This window comes from Lutra lutra, chromosome 14, assembly GCF_902655055.1.
Source record: "Lutra lutra chromosome 14, mLutLut1.2, whole genome shotgun sequence".
In the NCBI taxonomy this organism is placed as follows: Eukaryota; Metazoa; Chordata; class Mammalia; order Carnivora; family Mustelidae; genus Lutra; species Lutra lutra.
In genome coordinates this window covers 18,301,417-18,316,286 of record NC_062291.1, presented here as the reverse complement: position 1 = coordinate 18,316,286, position 14,870 = coordinate 18,301,417, and the positions used below count along the sequence as shown (strand labels likewise).

At 36.3% G+C, this 14,870-nt stretch overlaps 1 protein-coding gene and 1 long non-coding RNA gene across 2 annotated transcripts in view; one reads left to right on the top strand and one right to left on the bottom strand.

The window, feature by feature from the left end:
• Positions 1–14,870, top strand: part of PCDH15 (protocadherin related 15) — a 1,821,443-nt gene that overhangs the window by 905,188 nt on the left and 901,385 nt on the right. The window lies entirely within an intron of this gene.
• LOC125084676 (uncharacterized) lies at positions 10,900–12,251 on the bottom strand. Its single transcript, XR_007122663.1, has 3 exons — positions 12,158–12,251; positions 11,375–11,717; positions 10,900–11,295 (listed from the first exon to the last, which is right to left on the bottom strand). It is a non-coding gene; the product is annotated as an uncharacterized LOC125084676 (long non-coding RNA).

Below are 14,870 nucleotides of genomic sequence, written 5' to 3'. Positions count from 1 at the left end.
TACTTAGTATAGCTGAAATCTGAGGGTGGTTCATGGATTCCTATAAATGCTTCTAATATCTGATATTATAACCCAGTTTTGCCCAATAAATATGTGGATGATTTCAGGAAATGATGTGACTACAAATAGTTTTGCATCTTGGAATACTTTGAACCTATTTTTATCCTTTCTTGTACTCTGCCATTATGAGCAAGTAGGGATGACCTAAACATTTTTGACCTAAACATAATTGATTGTGCACAAGACCATTTAAAATTCAGTAACACTATAGTTTAAAAATCATTTGGACACTTAACCTTATTAGTTTTTATAGAAATAAAAGTTATTATGTTAAGTACCAAAGGCATAAAATGTTTGGTGAAAAATACATTTTATTTCTTAAAATGTTTTTTTACTTTCTCTGGAGGAGAAGGTCTTTAAAAGGCCTTCCACTCCAAATGTATGTGAGCATATCTATATACCTTAGCAATTTGCTTATATTGGAGGGCATTTTAAAAAATGTCAAAAATCCTCTAGTGTCAAAGCTTGATGTCTCATTAATGCACTATTACAATTATTGATAAAGAATTGCTATTCAGAATGAATTTATTTTAAAGGATTTTTTTTAAAGATTTTATTTATTTGACAGAGAGAGATCACAAGTAGACAGAGAGGCAAGCAGAGAGAGAGAGAGGGAAGCAGGATCACTGCCGAGCAGAGAGCCCGATGCGTGACTCGATCCCAGGACCCTGAGATCATGACCTGAGCCGAAGGCAGCGGCTTAACCCACTGAGCCACCCAGGTGCCCCCAGAATGAATTTATTTTAAAAGCCTATGGATTTTTATTTAAATAAGACTTAGTCATTTCAAGCCAGAGTTCTGTATAAATCTCACTTACGCATTATTTTCACTTTCTGTCTCTGAAGGGAATCAAGCCTCACTTGTCATTAAAAGTAGCAACCCTAAATAATATAATTTATTATAATATTGCAAATTTATTATTATTAGTAAGTCCCAATCTAGTCTTCATTATCTCTTCAGCTTCATCTCTCAACACTCCTGCTTCAAATTCAGTTTTAGTCAATAACTCATTTTTTCATTCCTCTAATAAACTCTTCTCCCTGTGCCCCTGGTTTGACATCAGCTTTCACATTCCCAAGGAAAATTCACTGTGCTGTAGGGTGTATCTTGCCTTCAACAGCTCCTTTCCTCACACGTCATACACAAATCAAGTCCTAGCTGGTGTGCAGACTCCATAAGGATTCTAGAAGGTACCACAGGAGTGTATCCTCTGAAACCTGGATAAAGAATGATTTCTTAAATGTGAACCAGCAGCACTAACTGCGATAAAAAGGTAGATAAATTGTTCTATATTAAGATTAAAAATACTCATCAAAACATATAATTAAGATAGTGAAAAGACAATTCATAGAGTGGAAGGATATGTTTGTAACACACATAACAAAAACAGATCTCATATAAAGAATATATAGGATACTCCTTCATGTCAGTAAAAACATTATAGACAGCTAGAGAGGAATGGACAAGAGACTCCAGCTACAAGCTCATGAGGGTGCTATCTGAATGGGCAGCAAACTTAAGAAAAGGAGCCTAAATCTATGAGGAAAATGCAAATTACATCAACTGATACCACTACACACCTGTGAGAAGGGCTAAAATTGAAAGAAAAGTAATACAAAATAACGGCAAGCATGTGAATCATTCAGGATTTTCAAGGCAAGCTTCCAGTAGAAAAGTGTGAATTCACCTGAAAGAATGATTTGACATCTTCTAAATATAAAGTTATGCATATACTAGGATATCAAAAGTTTCACCCCTAGGAAGATAGTCATCATAACGGAACCAAAATATCAGCATATTCTTAGCATTATTGTTTAAATAGCCCTAAACTAGTAACAGCTCAAATAACCATAAATAATAGAATGAATGAATAAATTGTGTTAAGTAAAGAATATCCACTAGTCTCCCCTTTGTTGTAAGGGGTATGGTCCAAGATCCCCAGGGGATGCCTGAAGCCACAGATACTACTGAGCCCTATATGCTATTTTTCCCATATATGCATACCTATGGTAAGGATGAATTTAGAAATTAGGCACAGTAGGAGATTAATAATAACTAATAAAATAAAACAGATATAACAATATGGTCTAGTAAATGTTATATGAATATGCTGTCTCTCTCAAAATATTATACTGTACTCACCTTTCTTCTTGTGATGATGTGAGATGCTAAAATACTGATAATAAGTGTGAAATAATAGTAATGAGATGAAGTGAGTGGAGTGATGTAGGCATTCTGAAGTAGCATTACAGCATTACATAATAACTATCTGGCAATATGTCAGAAGGATGATCATCTGCTTCCTGACTGTGACTGACTGAGGGAAAGTGAGACTGCATGTAAGGGGGACAGAGTATAGCCACAGATCACCACACAACTAAACAAATGTTCCACATACTCCCACAAGAGTATGGATTGACCCTACTAACAAACATTAGCAACATTAGCCAAACACACACACATACAAATACCGTTTTATACCATTTCCATAACATGGAAAAATGGAGAAAATTATTTCATGCTATTAGAAGCCAAAAGGGAGGAAGTGTGATAGTTTCTGATAGGCTAATATTTATTTTTCTTTACCTCTGTGATGTTTTCATAAGTATATTCATGATGTGTTAATGCATTTATCTGTACTCTAAAATGTATACATTTTTGTAAGGTATGCTCTATTAGATTTCTTCAGGGAAACAACCAACTGGATGGATGGATGGATGGATGGGTGGATGGATGGGTGGATGGATGCATGGATGGATGGACAGATAGATAAAAGGGGAAATTTATTGAAAGAATTGACTCACAGGGTTAAGGAGGCGAAGGAATCCCATGAACCACTGTCTTCAAGCTGGGGAGCCAATAAAGTCAGGGGTGTAATTCAGTTCAAGTCCAAAGTCCTAAGAGTTGAGGGGCCAGTGGTGTTAAGTCCCAGACTGAGTCTAAAGGCCTAAGAACCAGGAACACTAGTGTCTGAGGTTAGAAGAATGTGGGCATCCCAGCTGAGCAAATAGGAAAGATTTGTGCTTCCTTCCTTCCTTCACCTTTTTCTCCTGTTTAGGCCCTCAGAGGATTGGGTGATGTCCACCTTGGGTTGATTTCCATAGACTTTACTCAGTCTACTGATTCAAATGCTCATCTGTTCCAGAGACATTCTCATAAACACACTGAAAAAAGAATGTTTTACCCACTGTCTGGGGCATCCCTCAGTCCAGTCAAACTGACCTAAAATTAACCATCACCTGTGCTATGATTTAAGTATGTAATATTTAAATGGTTTATAATACTTTTAGGCCCAGTGGAACCAATATTATCATCTTCAGTTAGTATGAATTTAAATTGGTGGGAATGTGTATAAGGGGAATTGTGCAATGTGTATAATGAATATAGAAACAATATTAATTAATTCTATTTCTAAGAATTTATCTAAAGAAAATGTCATTGCTACACTGATATTTATGACTAAGAGTATACAACAGAGTATTACTTGATAGAGGTAGTCATTCCTTTCTTTAAAAAATGACACCATCATCCACCTGAGATTTCAAGCCCTAAATCTGTAAAGCATTCTTATATCCCACACATCAATTACTCCCAGAACTATTCTATTCTTGTTTGGTTCCAAGTACAAACTTGTTCACTAGTCTATTATCTCCTCATCACTAAACTTCCCTGTTTCCACTCCACACTTCCTCATATCCACTCTTAAAAAGATTGATCTTAAAAAGATGCATGATACTGGGGGCACCTGGGTGGCTCAGTCTATTAAGTGTCTGCCTTTGGCTCAGGTCATGATCCTGAGGTCCTGGGATCGAGCCCGCATCAGGCTGCCCTGCTCAGGGGGAGCCTGCTTCTCCATCTGCCACTGCCCCTACTTGTGTTCTCTCTCACTCTCTCTCAAAAAAATAAAGAAAATCTTAAAAAAAAATGCATGACATGACATACTTCTGTGCATACCCACTTTGTACAAAAGGAAGGGCTATGATATAAAGTAACACTCAAGACAGTCTCAGTGTTTGTATTTCCCTTCTAGGAATGATTACTATCTGGATTTCCATTTATTCTCTGGTTTGATTTCTATCTCCACAGTAGAATACGGGCTCTATGGGAAAAGAGTAATCTCAGTGCCATAAAACAGAAGGAAAAAGTGATAGCGAGTTTAGAACAAATCAGAATGTCCAAACATAGAGTATTTAAGGTTTTAGATGAAACATTATGTAGGCATTAAGAGCAAGATTAAAGGTGAAAATTTCTTCATACAGAAAAAGATTCAGTGTCTCATTTTCCTCTCTAAACCCAGATGAAAATTTAATGAACTATTTAAGGAATTTACTGAGAATTAGTTGAGAGAATATAATTAGAAGGAACCTATAAAAAAATATATATATATAAATGTATACAAAATATACATTAAGGCAAAGCTGATTTTTATATCTTCATGTTGTTTAGTTATCTTTGATGAAATAAAAATGAATTTACTAGTAAAATGTTTTTACAAAATTTCAAAAGACAGAGAAATTAATGAGTATTTATCCTCAGTAAGATATTAAATTATGTAACACTCCAAGTATATTATTAGAATACAATAAAAATTTATGTAAATATATATAAAATATATATAAACATATATAAAACATATGTATAAACCATATGTATATAAACACACACATTTATTTTTTTTTCTGTAACATTCATTATAGGGTATGCTGGCTAAAATTATAGTACAATGAGAATTACATGTAGATGTTTCTGTTTCAAAGACTGAGTCTTTCCCATCCTATCCCTGTCACCATCCACCTGCTCTGCTATTGGTCATGAATTAGATGTATAAGAACTACTGAGCTCTACTTTCAGAGGTGAGAGAAGCCTACAGTTAACATTGTGATCATGATGTGGTAAGATCACTCAGCAAACACATGAAACGTATGCAGGAATGCTTTCCTTCACAGCTCTTGTTACTGCTGGTTATATTGACTTAGAATAGGGCCTTCATGATGAAGTTTACTGGACATTCAAGGTCATAGCACCTTGATGACTTATTTCAAAAGGTGGCCAATTTTTCTTTCTATGACATAGGAAATAGTGATTTGATGAGGATATACAGTACTATTTTATTTTCCTTTCCAGGTGACCTGTATTTCAAAATTATCAAATTATGTTACGCAACTCATCACTTTTTGAAGGTAACCACATAATTGAGACAGTTACTGAAATATCATAGGAACGTATAATATTGTCTGAAGCTTATTTTTTAATGCTTTGTCCAAAACCCTATTACCCCTTCAGGCTTTAGATCTTTATCCTAAGAAGAGAAACAAATTATGAGCAAGCTTACCCCCGCCCCACTATGGGAAGGAGGATATTATTTTTACAAACATATTCACTTGATTAATATGGACTTTCCTTTGTAAATGAGAAAGAGGAATTTTCTTGTTTAGCCTCTTAATCAAGAAGCCCTTTCTTGAGGGCATGGGGGAAATCATCATAATGATCAAAAGTAGCTTCAATAAGGAAGTTGTACACACACAGGACACCATCAGCAGTTAAAGAATGACTAATCTCTCTATGCAAGAGTAAAGGCTCCATGTCATTGAAAGAATCAGGAATGATACTAGAAGGTATCAGGGAACTGTTGGCTGTCCTGGGCCAGGCACCCTGCTAGAACATTTATTTATCTGTGATCTCTGAATTCAGTAGCTCATCAGAGTAGGCGTTATGTGTTCATTTTACAAGTGATTAAATTGAGAACAAAGAATTAGAGAGGTTATATGTAACTGATCAAAAGTATTCAGCTTTTAAATGACCTGGAGGTGATTTAAAGCAGGTTCTGGCCAGCATCGCATTTGAAGATCTTTGCAGTACCCCATGGATGACAAATTCTCCATCTCATTCCCTTTCTCCTGGCAGATACAGCAAATAAATTACGGCTTTTCTTTCTCCTTCACAACACACTCCCTTAAAATCCTTCTAAACACGGAATCCATATAGCACTGACCAGATTTGACACAGATGATAGAACCTAAGGGAACATCCTGTCAGAACATTGTTCTCTAATTTTCCTTGGGTGCGTCCGTGTTACTGGGTCTGTGAGTGATCTCTTAACTGTTTCAAGAAACTCATTTATATATGACTTGATCCCAGCCCTTCAAATATTCTCTTCCTCCCTAGTTTTCAGGCTTGTTAATGTATTTCTCCAGCCCATGAAATCAACCTGGGTGTGCTTTCTAGCCAAATGAATGTAAACTCGATTTCATTGCAATTCTCCATTTGGATGGCTTTGCCTTTCTCTAGGTGGCTGTGACTAGACGGGGTGAAGGGATGATGATTCCAGATTAACATGGACCCGTTTTTCCCCTTGATTGCTTCATGACTTTTAAACATCACTCTTCCCATATTAAGGCTTTCTTTCTAGATAAGTATTGATTTAGGAGTCTCTCTGCCAAAGATAAGGAGATGTGCAGAATGCCACTCGATAGAGAAGTTAGCAAGTGGCCTAAATTGTATCTAAGTGTGGCACAGAATGAGAAGTAACCAATAATGGAAAGGATGTTTATGTAAGGACTCTTTTTTTTTCTTTCTCCCTCCCTCCCTTCCTTTCTCCCTTCCTTCTTTTTTTGATATATCATGAGATATTATAAATGGAAAAAACATAAGTAAGCATAAACATTTCACAGAAAACTATAAGTGTGCAAAGATAGAAATATAAATATGTACATTTCCATATTCATAGCATTCTACTTAGTGGAAAATCAGAAACAACATAACCATCTAATATAAACAAAGTAAGTGGCATATTCAATAGAATGATATACTTTCATTATTAGTGAAGATTTAAATTTATATATAGATATACCTGTAGATACCTAAACTCAAATTTAAGAAGTCATGTTATGTGAACAAAAAGAGTTTTAAAGCAGAATATTTGGCATGATGCTATTATGAAGCCAAAACTATGTATTTTTAAAACTTTCAAGAATACATAAAATACATAAATAATAAAAGAGGTTAACTTTAAAAATTTCAAATTATTTGCCCTTTTAATCCTATTTGATACCATGTGGTTACCAATTCTTATCTATTAAAAAGTCTCTTCTTATGTAATAACAATAGTGAAAGCAAACAGAAACAATGGGGTAACCAGGTGTTGGGTACTAAGGAGGGCACGTGTGGTGATGAGCAATGGTATTACACACAACTAATGACTCGTTGAACACCACATCAAAAACTAATGATGTACTATATTATGGCTAACTGAACATAATAAAAAATAAAAATGACAAATGAAACAAAAACAATTCCTTCTGCATTCTGCAAGACACAGTTGTCAGACAGTAAAGGTGGGGAAAAAGATACAGGTAAAATATCCGCAAGACAATTCACAACCGCATCATTATATGTAACAAGCTAAAAGTACTTGGAATAGTAAAAGCAGAACAGAACAAAATAAAATAATAAGATGTGACCATGATAGGGGTGCCTAGGTGGCTCAGATGGTTGAGTGTCTGCCTTTGGCTAGCGTGTGATCTCCAAGTCCTGGGATCGAGTCCCATGTCTGGCTCCTGGCTCTCCCACGCTGCTTGTGCTCTCTCTCTATTTCTCCCTCCCTCTATCTCTTGCTCTCTAATTAATAAATAAAATCTAAAAAAAAAAAAAGAAATGACCATGCTGACATTGAATTTAAAGTAGAAATTTAGTGTCAAAATTAAATAATAGCTATGTATCATGAATCATTGCTGTTAAATGAGAAGTGAGTAATGGGAAGGTTTAGCTCTCAGCTTCCAACATCATTTTTTCCTATTTTCCTTTCCTCTGACATTCATAGCAGGTTATATACATATATATAATTTTAATATTTTAAAATATCAAAAATATTTTATTTTTAAATACTTATGTTTGTGGCTAATTAATAAAGATTCTGTGTTCCTGTAACTTCCTTTATCTTAAAACTACTCCATGGCAGTTATTGTCAGTATAACCTATTTGGTAATTGTACAGGTTGTATTTAATACTTGTTTTATTATTTTGAACAATTTAATTAATTTGTTTTTCATTTGTTAGCCTTGAGCACATTTCTCCCCAGTCCATTTTCCTTGCTTTGGAACAGAGACTGTGCCCCCTTATAATGCTTAGCTCATGTGACATAGCAGGTTTATTAATTTATTTTTGAGAATTCATTTAAAGCACTGGCTCATTTCGGGGCATCTGGCCCGCAGGGAACCTGCTTCTCCCTGCTCCTCCCCTCTTGTGCTCTTTGTTGCTATCTATGTCTCTCAAATAAATAAATAAAATCTTTAAAACAATAATAAAATAAAGTATTGGCTCATTTATTTTTTTATAATTATAAAGATTCTATTTATTTATTTGAGAGAGAGCACATGAACAGGGGAAGGGGGAAAGGGAGCGGGAGATGCAGACTCCCTGCTGATCAGGGAGCTGGATGTGGGGTTGGATCCCAGGACCCTGGGTTCATGACCTGAGCGGAAGGCAGACGCTTAACAGACTGAGCCACCCAGGAGCCCAATAGTGGCTCATTTATTCCACAGATTTTCTAGACATGAAAGATATTTTCTGAAAACATGAGCGAAACATTGAATATTATTTTGGTATTTGCCATGTTGTATTTTCCTTTTCACAGTTGTTTGAGGTCCTTATAGTACATCCTGAGACTTATTTATGTCCTATGTTCTTTTATGTGGAATAAACCCTTCTAAAATTGTATTACTTTCTTTTTTTAAAAAATTTCTATTTATTTTTTTAAATTTCTTTTCAGTGTTCCAGAATTCATTGTTTATGCACCACACCCAGTGCTCCATGTAATACATGCCCTCCATTTCATTTCTATCCAGATCATTTTTTTATTTGTAGTTTCAAGTGTATCATCATAACATTAACACAAAAGTTAATTTTTTTTTATTTTTTACTTTATTGCTAAGATATTTATGTCTATAATATAATTTTAACCCATGAACTGTTACAATTACTCCCAATTTTATGAGTGAGACAACTGAAAATAGGTGAGCTTATGTTATTCAAAAAGGAAAATCCTGTACTGAAGTTTAGGCCTCACTGAATTTAAATTCATACTCTTAAATATATTCCTTGGAGGAGAGCTCTGTTTTCTTGCCTCTGTTGTGCAATCGCTCATAACCATAGAGGTTTATTCATGAACAGTGCAGGCTGGCTGGCAGTCACTGAGGTGTGAGAATTGCCCCCAGTAATGATCTTAGCATTGGCTCCTGTTCTGGTGGACACAAGCCCTCTTCTACCCAAGACTCTCTGATCTGGGAAATTCTCAGTATCAAATTTATACACTTTTCCTCTTCCCATACTTTTTCTAGAAAAAGGTGAGTAGTATAAAAACATGGATTTCACTGAAAGTTCAGTGACTGGAAAAGGACACCACTTTTAGAGCCTGTTTTTCCTTCAGAAACCAAGTTGGAGAATCAATAGCCCAACACCACTGAAGGTTCCAATACCCTCCTTTTCAAACAGATGAGCTCCAAAAACTTTGTTTCTACTCAAAATATTATGAAGCCCAGATCTCAGAAAATGCTGGTAATTTAGGATATGATCATGTATGTTTAAAAATAGAATTTACTAGCATACAGTGATGTTACCAAGTGGAAATCTAGAATTTGAATTGCACACTTTCTATCAAGAGCTCATTTACTTATATAAAGCAAAGAAAATCAGGGAAGAGACAAAAAGAACCTCAAATGCCAAGATTGTAATTGTTCCTGAATTATAAAAGATAAGGATCAATGTTGGGATAAGAGTGACTTTCATTTCCTTGAGTACTTACTTTGTGTTTGTGTTTATGTTGAGTGTGTGGCATCATTATCTCATTTAAACTTTAGTAGACCATTTCCATTTTGCTGGTGCTGTCCTTGAGATTGGAGTTCTTACATGATTGCTGTGCTTGTTTTTTTTTTTTTTTTGAGATTTTTTAATTTATATATTTGACAGACAGAGATCACAAGTAGGAAAAGAGGCAGGCAGACAGAGAGGAAGGGAAGCAGGCTCCCTACTGAGCAGAGAGCCCCATGCGGGGCTGGATCCCAAGACCCTGGGATCATGACCTGAGACAAAGGCAGAGGCTTTAACTCACTGAGTCACCCAGGCACCCCGATTGCTGTGCTTATTATTTTGAGTTCTTCATCAGAGATGTTTGGAATTTTTCCATTTTAATTTTAAGAGTAACTTAGGCATATGACTTAGTTTAGAAATTATGGAAGTTATATTTCTACATCTCATGTCACTGAAGTCACAAGCTTTAACCATTTCTTATTTGTAGTCTATTTTCTGCAAATGAGCTGAATCCACAAGGGTTAAATCACAGAATAAGATGAAGTTTTAACCCAATTAGATTTCATCTACAAAACATCTGACTTAAGAGAAAATCAAAACTTATATTGCAGAGAAGTTATTTTGATTTTTAGAGTTTAAGTGATAGAAGATGATTTGAATCTCTGGGTTTTAGTAGGATTAAAATCCCGCTGGAAACAAGTGTACTGTTTATGAGTTTAAAAAATAAGTGATGGGTTCCATAGAAAGATGCAATTTTTCATTGCTTTTCACTTCATATAAGCACATATAATCTTGACCTGTATGAATGTATGTATACATGTGCATGCATAGAATGAATATATATAGCTTAGTAAAAAGATGCAGAGGTAATGATTATAAATACATTCCTTGTGTGAGCTTGATAAATGAAGAAAGGAGTCTACAGTTTGAGTTCCAAGTATGCAGATGAATATACTAAAGCTAAAAGACACTATGAATCATGCTTTTAAATTATTTATTGTTATTTCTCTCATAGTAGCAAGTAATTTGGGAACAAATAAAAACTTTTGGAGATGTTTTAAATTATCATCTCTGAAATATAATTGTAGTTAAATATTACCTTGAATTTCATATGAATTGTAAAATATATTCCTCTTTTCTGATAAAATGGTCGGAGAATTACCTTTATGCACTTAACAACTGAGGGACATACAATTTCTGTTTTTTTAAATTTAGTGCCTTCTCTGTTTTCTCCCAGAAAGGTTGTAAAATTAGTAAAGCTAATTTCTGAGTGGCTTTACCGCACAGAAAGCCTGCAGAAGGCATGGGTATATTCTCCAGGCTGTGAAAATGTTTGTCTAAATTTCACAGAAGAATTATAGATAGGGTATAAAGAAAGTTCTTATTCAGAAATCCAGTTTCCTTGAAGAATGATGTCCATGTATTCGGTGTCTGTAAAATACAAAAATTTAGATGATTGTGTGGTTGAAAAGCACTGGGTCATCCCTCATTTTCACTTCAGCGTGCTCACCTCCACACCCTGAAGAGTACTCCCCAGCTCCTGCCGCAGAAAGATTTCACAGTTAATAAATCAATGCCAAAGATCCTTCTAGACTCAAAATTTGTCAGTCATGAGGTTCGTAATAGTTTAATATAAGGTTGTGGTATTGAAAGGGAGCTATAGAACAAAATGGGTTGGTTCTCAGCTAATGGTTTTTCCAGTTGAAGAGTTACATCAGGAGAATTTCATGCTCTGAAAGCTTCTAGTGGCTACAGACTCCAACCGAATCTAAGAAGTCACACAGCCAGGAAACATGCAGTAGATTATCACTCATTGACTCTTTTTCATGAACAGGATTGTTTGAAGGCTGCTTCTAAGAACAAAATAAAATAAAGCATTAAAACAAGGCATACAGTGTTTTCAGAGACATAGCAACAAATTTAGACACTAAAGTGATTCCTTTTTCAAAAAAGATGCAAGGACGTGTGGGTTTTCTTACCTGAAGTGTCTTTTAAGAATCTTTTTTTCCTAAAAGTTGATTAGAAAAACAGACTTTCCTCTTTCCTTCTACTGTGCACCATTACGAGTCTGCTGCACGAGGACATGAATTATTTCATTTTCTCACAGCCACCATGCCCTATACCATCCTTCTCGGGACCATTTGCAAATCATGAATATAGACCCCACCCTACCTGCTCAGAGGAATTCCTCTTCCTGGTGGGCAGAAACCTGAGGGGAAAACCTGGCATTTCCCTTTCTGATCATCCCATTCAACCTATTATCAAATTCTATAAAGGGTAGTATCTTATGTACCTGTTGAAGTACTTGCTTTTCTATAGACATTGAGGTCAGAAGCAAAGCTTTGAACATTATAGGTGGTTTTAAAAGTTGGTCAATAATGGGGCCACCTGGATGGCTCAGTCAGATAAAAATGTCCTTTGCTTAGGTCATGATCTCAGAACCCTCGGATTGAGCCCTGCTCAGCGGGGAGCCTGCTTTTCTTTTTCCCTCCCTCCACTCATGCTGTCTGTCTCTCTCTCTCTCTCAAGTAAATGAATTAATTAAATCTTACAAAGAAGTTTTTCAATTATATTAGCAGACCTGGAGACCTTTAGTTGATTGAATGATGATGATGATGATAGATGATGAATGGTTTAGAGACTTGTAACAGCTGAAAATGCAGATTTCTAATACTCTGGCCAAATACAGATTTCTAATACTCTGGCAAGATCTTTAATATTGGACCCCACCACCATCTCCCCACACTTTTCCCCCATAACTCCAGGTGTGCATGTACACACACACACACACACACACACACACACACGTGCATGCAAACACACACACAGAACTTCCGGTACCCAGTACCGTGAACGAACTCTTATGTGCCTAGTTTTGACCACCCATTTTACTTTAACGTGTATTAATGATGTGTCACCATTACCCCAAACATAACAGCCTGAAAAATCAAACACATATTCTCGCCAACATCCCGTGGCAAGGCATCCTAGGACTGGCCTAACTGACTTGCTCTGGCTCGGGGTTGCACACAGTGTCGCAGTCAAGCTGTTAGTTGTGTCACTGGGGTAAGTTCTGCTTCCAGGCTCCCCCAAGTGACTATTGGCAGGCCTTGGAAAATCTGCTTCCAGGCCCCTTCACTACTTGAGGGCAGGCCTCCCTTCTTCACCTTGTGGGAATATGCACGAGGCTGCTTCATGACCTGGCAGCTGGCTTGGAACAGTTTAAAAAATGAATTTCGTGTTTTGAGAAATTTCCCAGTAACGATACTCTCTGTTCCATCCATGATGATCTGGCCTCAACCTGTTCTTCCCTGCTCACACCCGAATATCTGAGAGTCCAGCAAAGCATGTTCTGTTTCCTGATCATACTGTGTTCTTCATACACCTGTGATTTTGTGTGGCCTACGACCAATTTCGGATTAAAAGTCATTGCTGTGAAAACTCCACCTGCTGCCTTACCCCGTTCAGAAGAATTTGTTTACATGCCCCCCAGTACCCAAGGGTCTTGGTAACTGGATGTATTATAACACATGCTGTCTTGTATTATTATTTTTTTTTTTTAATTTTTTTATTTTTTTCAGCATAACAGTATTCATTATTTTTGCACCACACCCAGTGCTCCATGTAATCTGTGCCCTCCACAATACCCACCACCTGGTGCCCCAACCTCCCACCCCCCACCCCTTTAAAATTCCCAGATCGTTTTTCAGAGTCCATAGTCTCTCATGGTTCACCTCCCCTTCCAATTTCCCTCAACTCCCCTCTCCATCTCCCCTTGTCCTCCATGCTATTTGTTATGCTCCACAAATAAGTGAAACCATATGATAATTGACTCTCTCTGCTTGACTTATTTCACTCAGCATAATCTCTTCCAGTCCCGTCCATGTTGCTACAAAACTTGGGTATTCATCCTTTCTTTCATTCTTTCTTTCTTTTTTTTTTTTTTTACAGCTTTATAAACATATATTTTTATCCCCAGGGGTATAGGTATGCGAATCGCCAGGTTTACACACTTCACAACCATAGCACATACCCTCCCCAATATCCATAACCCCACGCCCTCTCCCAACCCCCTCCCCCCATCAACCCTCAGTTTGTTTTGTGAGATTAAGAGTCACTTATGGTTTGTCTCCCTCCCAATCCCATCTTGTTTCATTTACTCTTCTCCTACCCCCTCAACCCCCCATGTTTCATCTCCTCTCCCTCATATCAGGGAGATCATATGATAGTTGTCTTTCTCCGATTGACTTATTTCGCTAAGCATGATACCCTCTAGTTCCATCCACGTCGTCGCAAATGGCAAGATTTCATTTCTTTTGATGGCTGCATAGTATTCCATTGTGTATATATACCACATCTTCTTTATCCATTCGTCTGTAGATGGACATCTAGGTTCTTTCCATAGTTTGGCTATTGCTGTCTTGTATTATTATCTGCCTGTTTGTTTAGGGAAGAACAGCTCTAAAGCAAGATTATATCTTCCCTGCTATGTGCTCTGTGACTAACATAGCCATGGGACCTAGTATTTGATGTTTTCTTTTTGGAATGGACATCCTTAATATTGTTATTTCATAAATGGATGAGTGATGGTAAAAATGTCAGGGATATTCCAAATATATTTATCTCCACAATACTTTCTTCATCCCCCTAATTGCTAACTTACGAAAAGTGCTTTCTGTGTCTAATAAGTTAATAAGGAAAGGGGTTATAAGCAAAACAAAGGTTTTGATCTAAAATTTGTGTCATAATGTCTATGAACACTCATGAGTTAATAATGAATTATTGCTTTAGACACCAATAGTTTCTATGAACACTTTACATAGTACTTAAGCTCTTTGCTTCTGGGACTTTCACAATTACCATATCTAAAAAAAAGTACTTTGTATTTGGATGGTTTAAATGAATAATAAACAACATATCCCATATGTGTTTGTGGAAGTGCTTATATTACCATCAATTAGGCCAAATACTTAAAAATGAGCTATTTTATACCCATTTAAATCTAT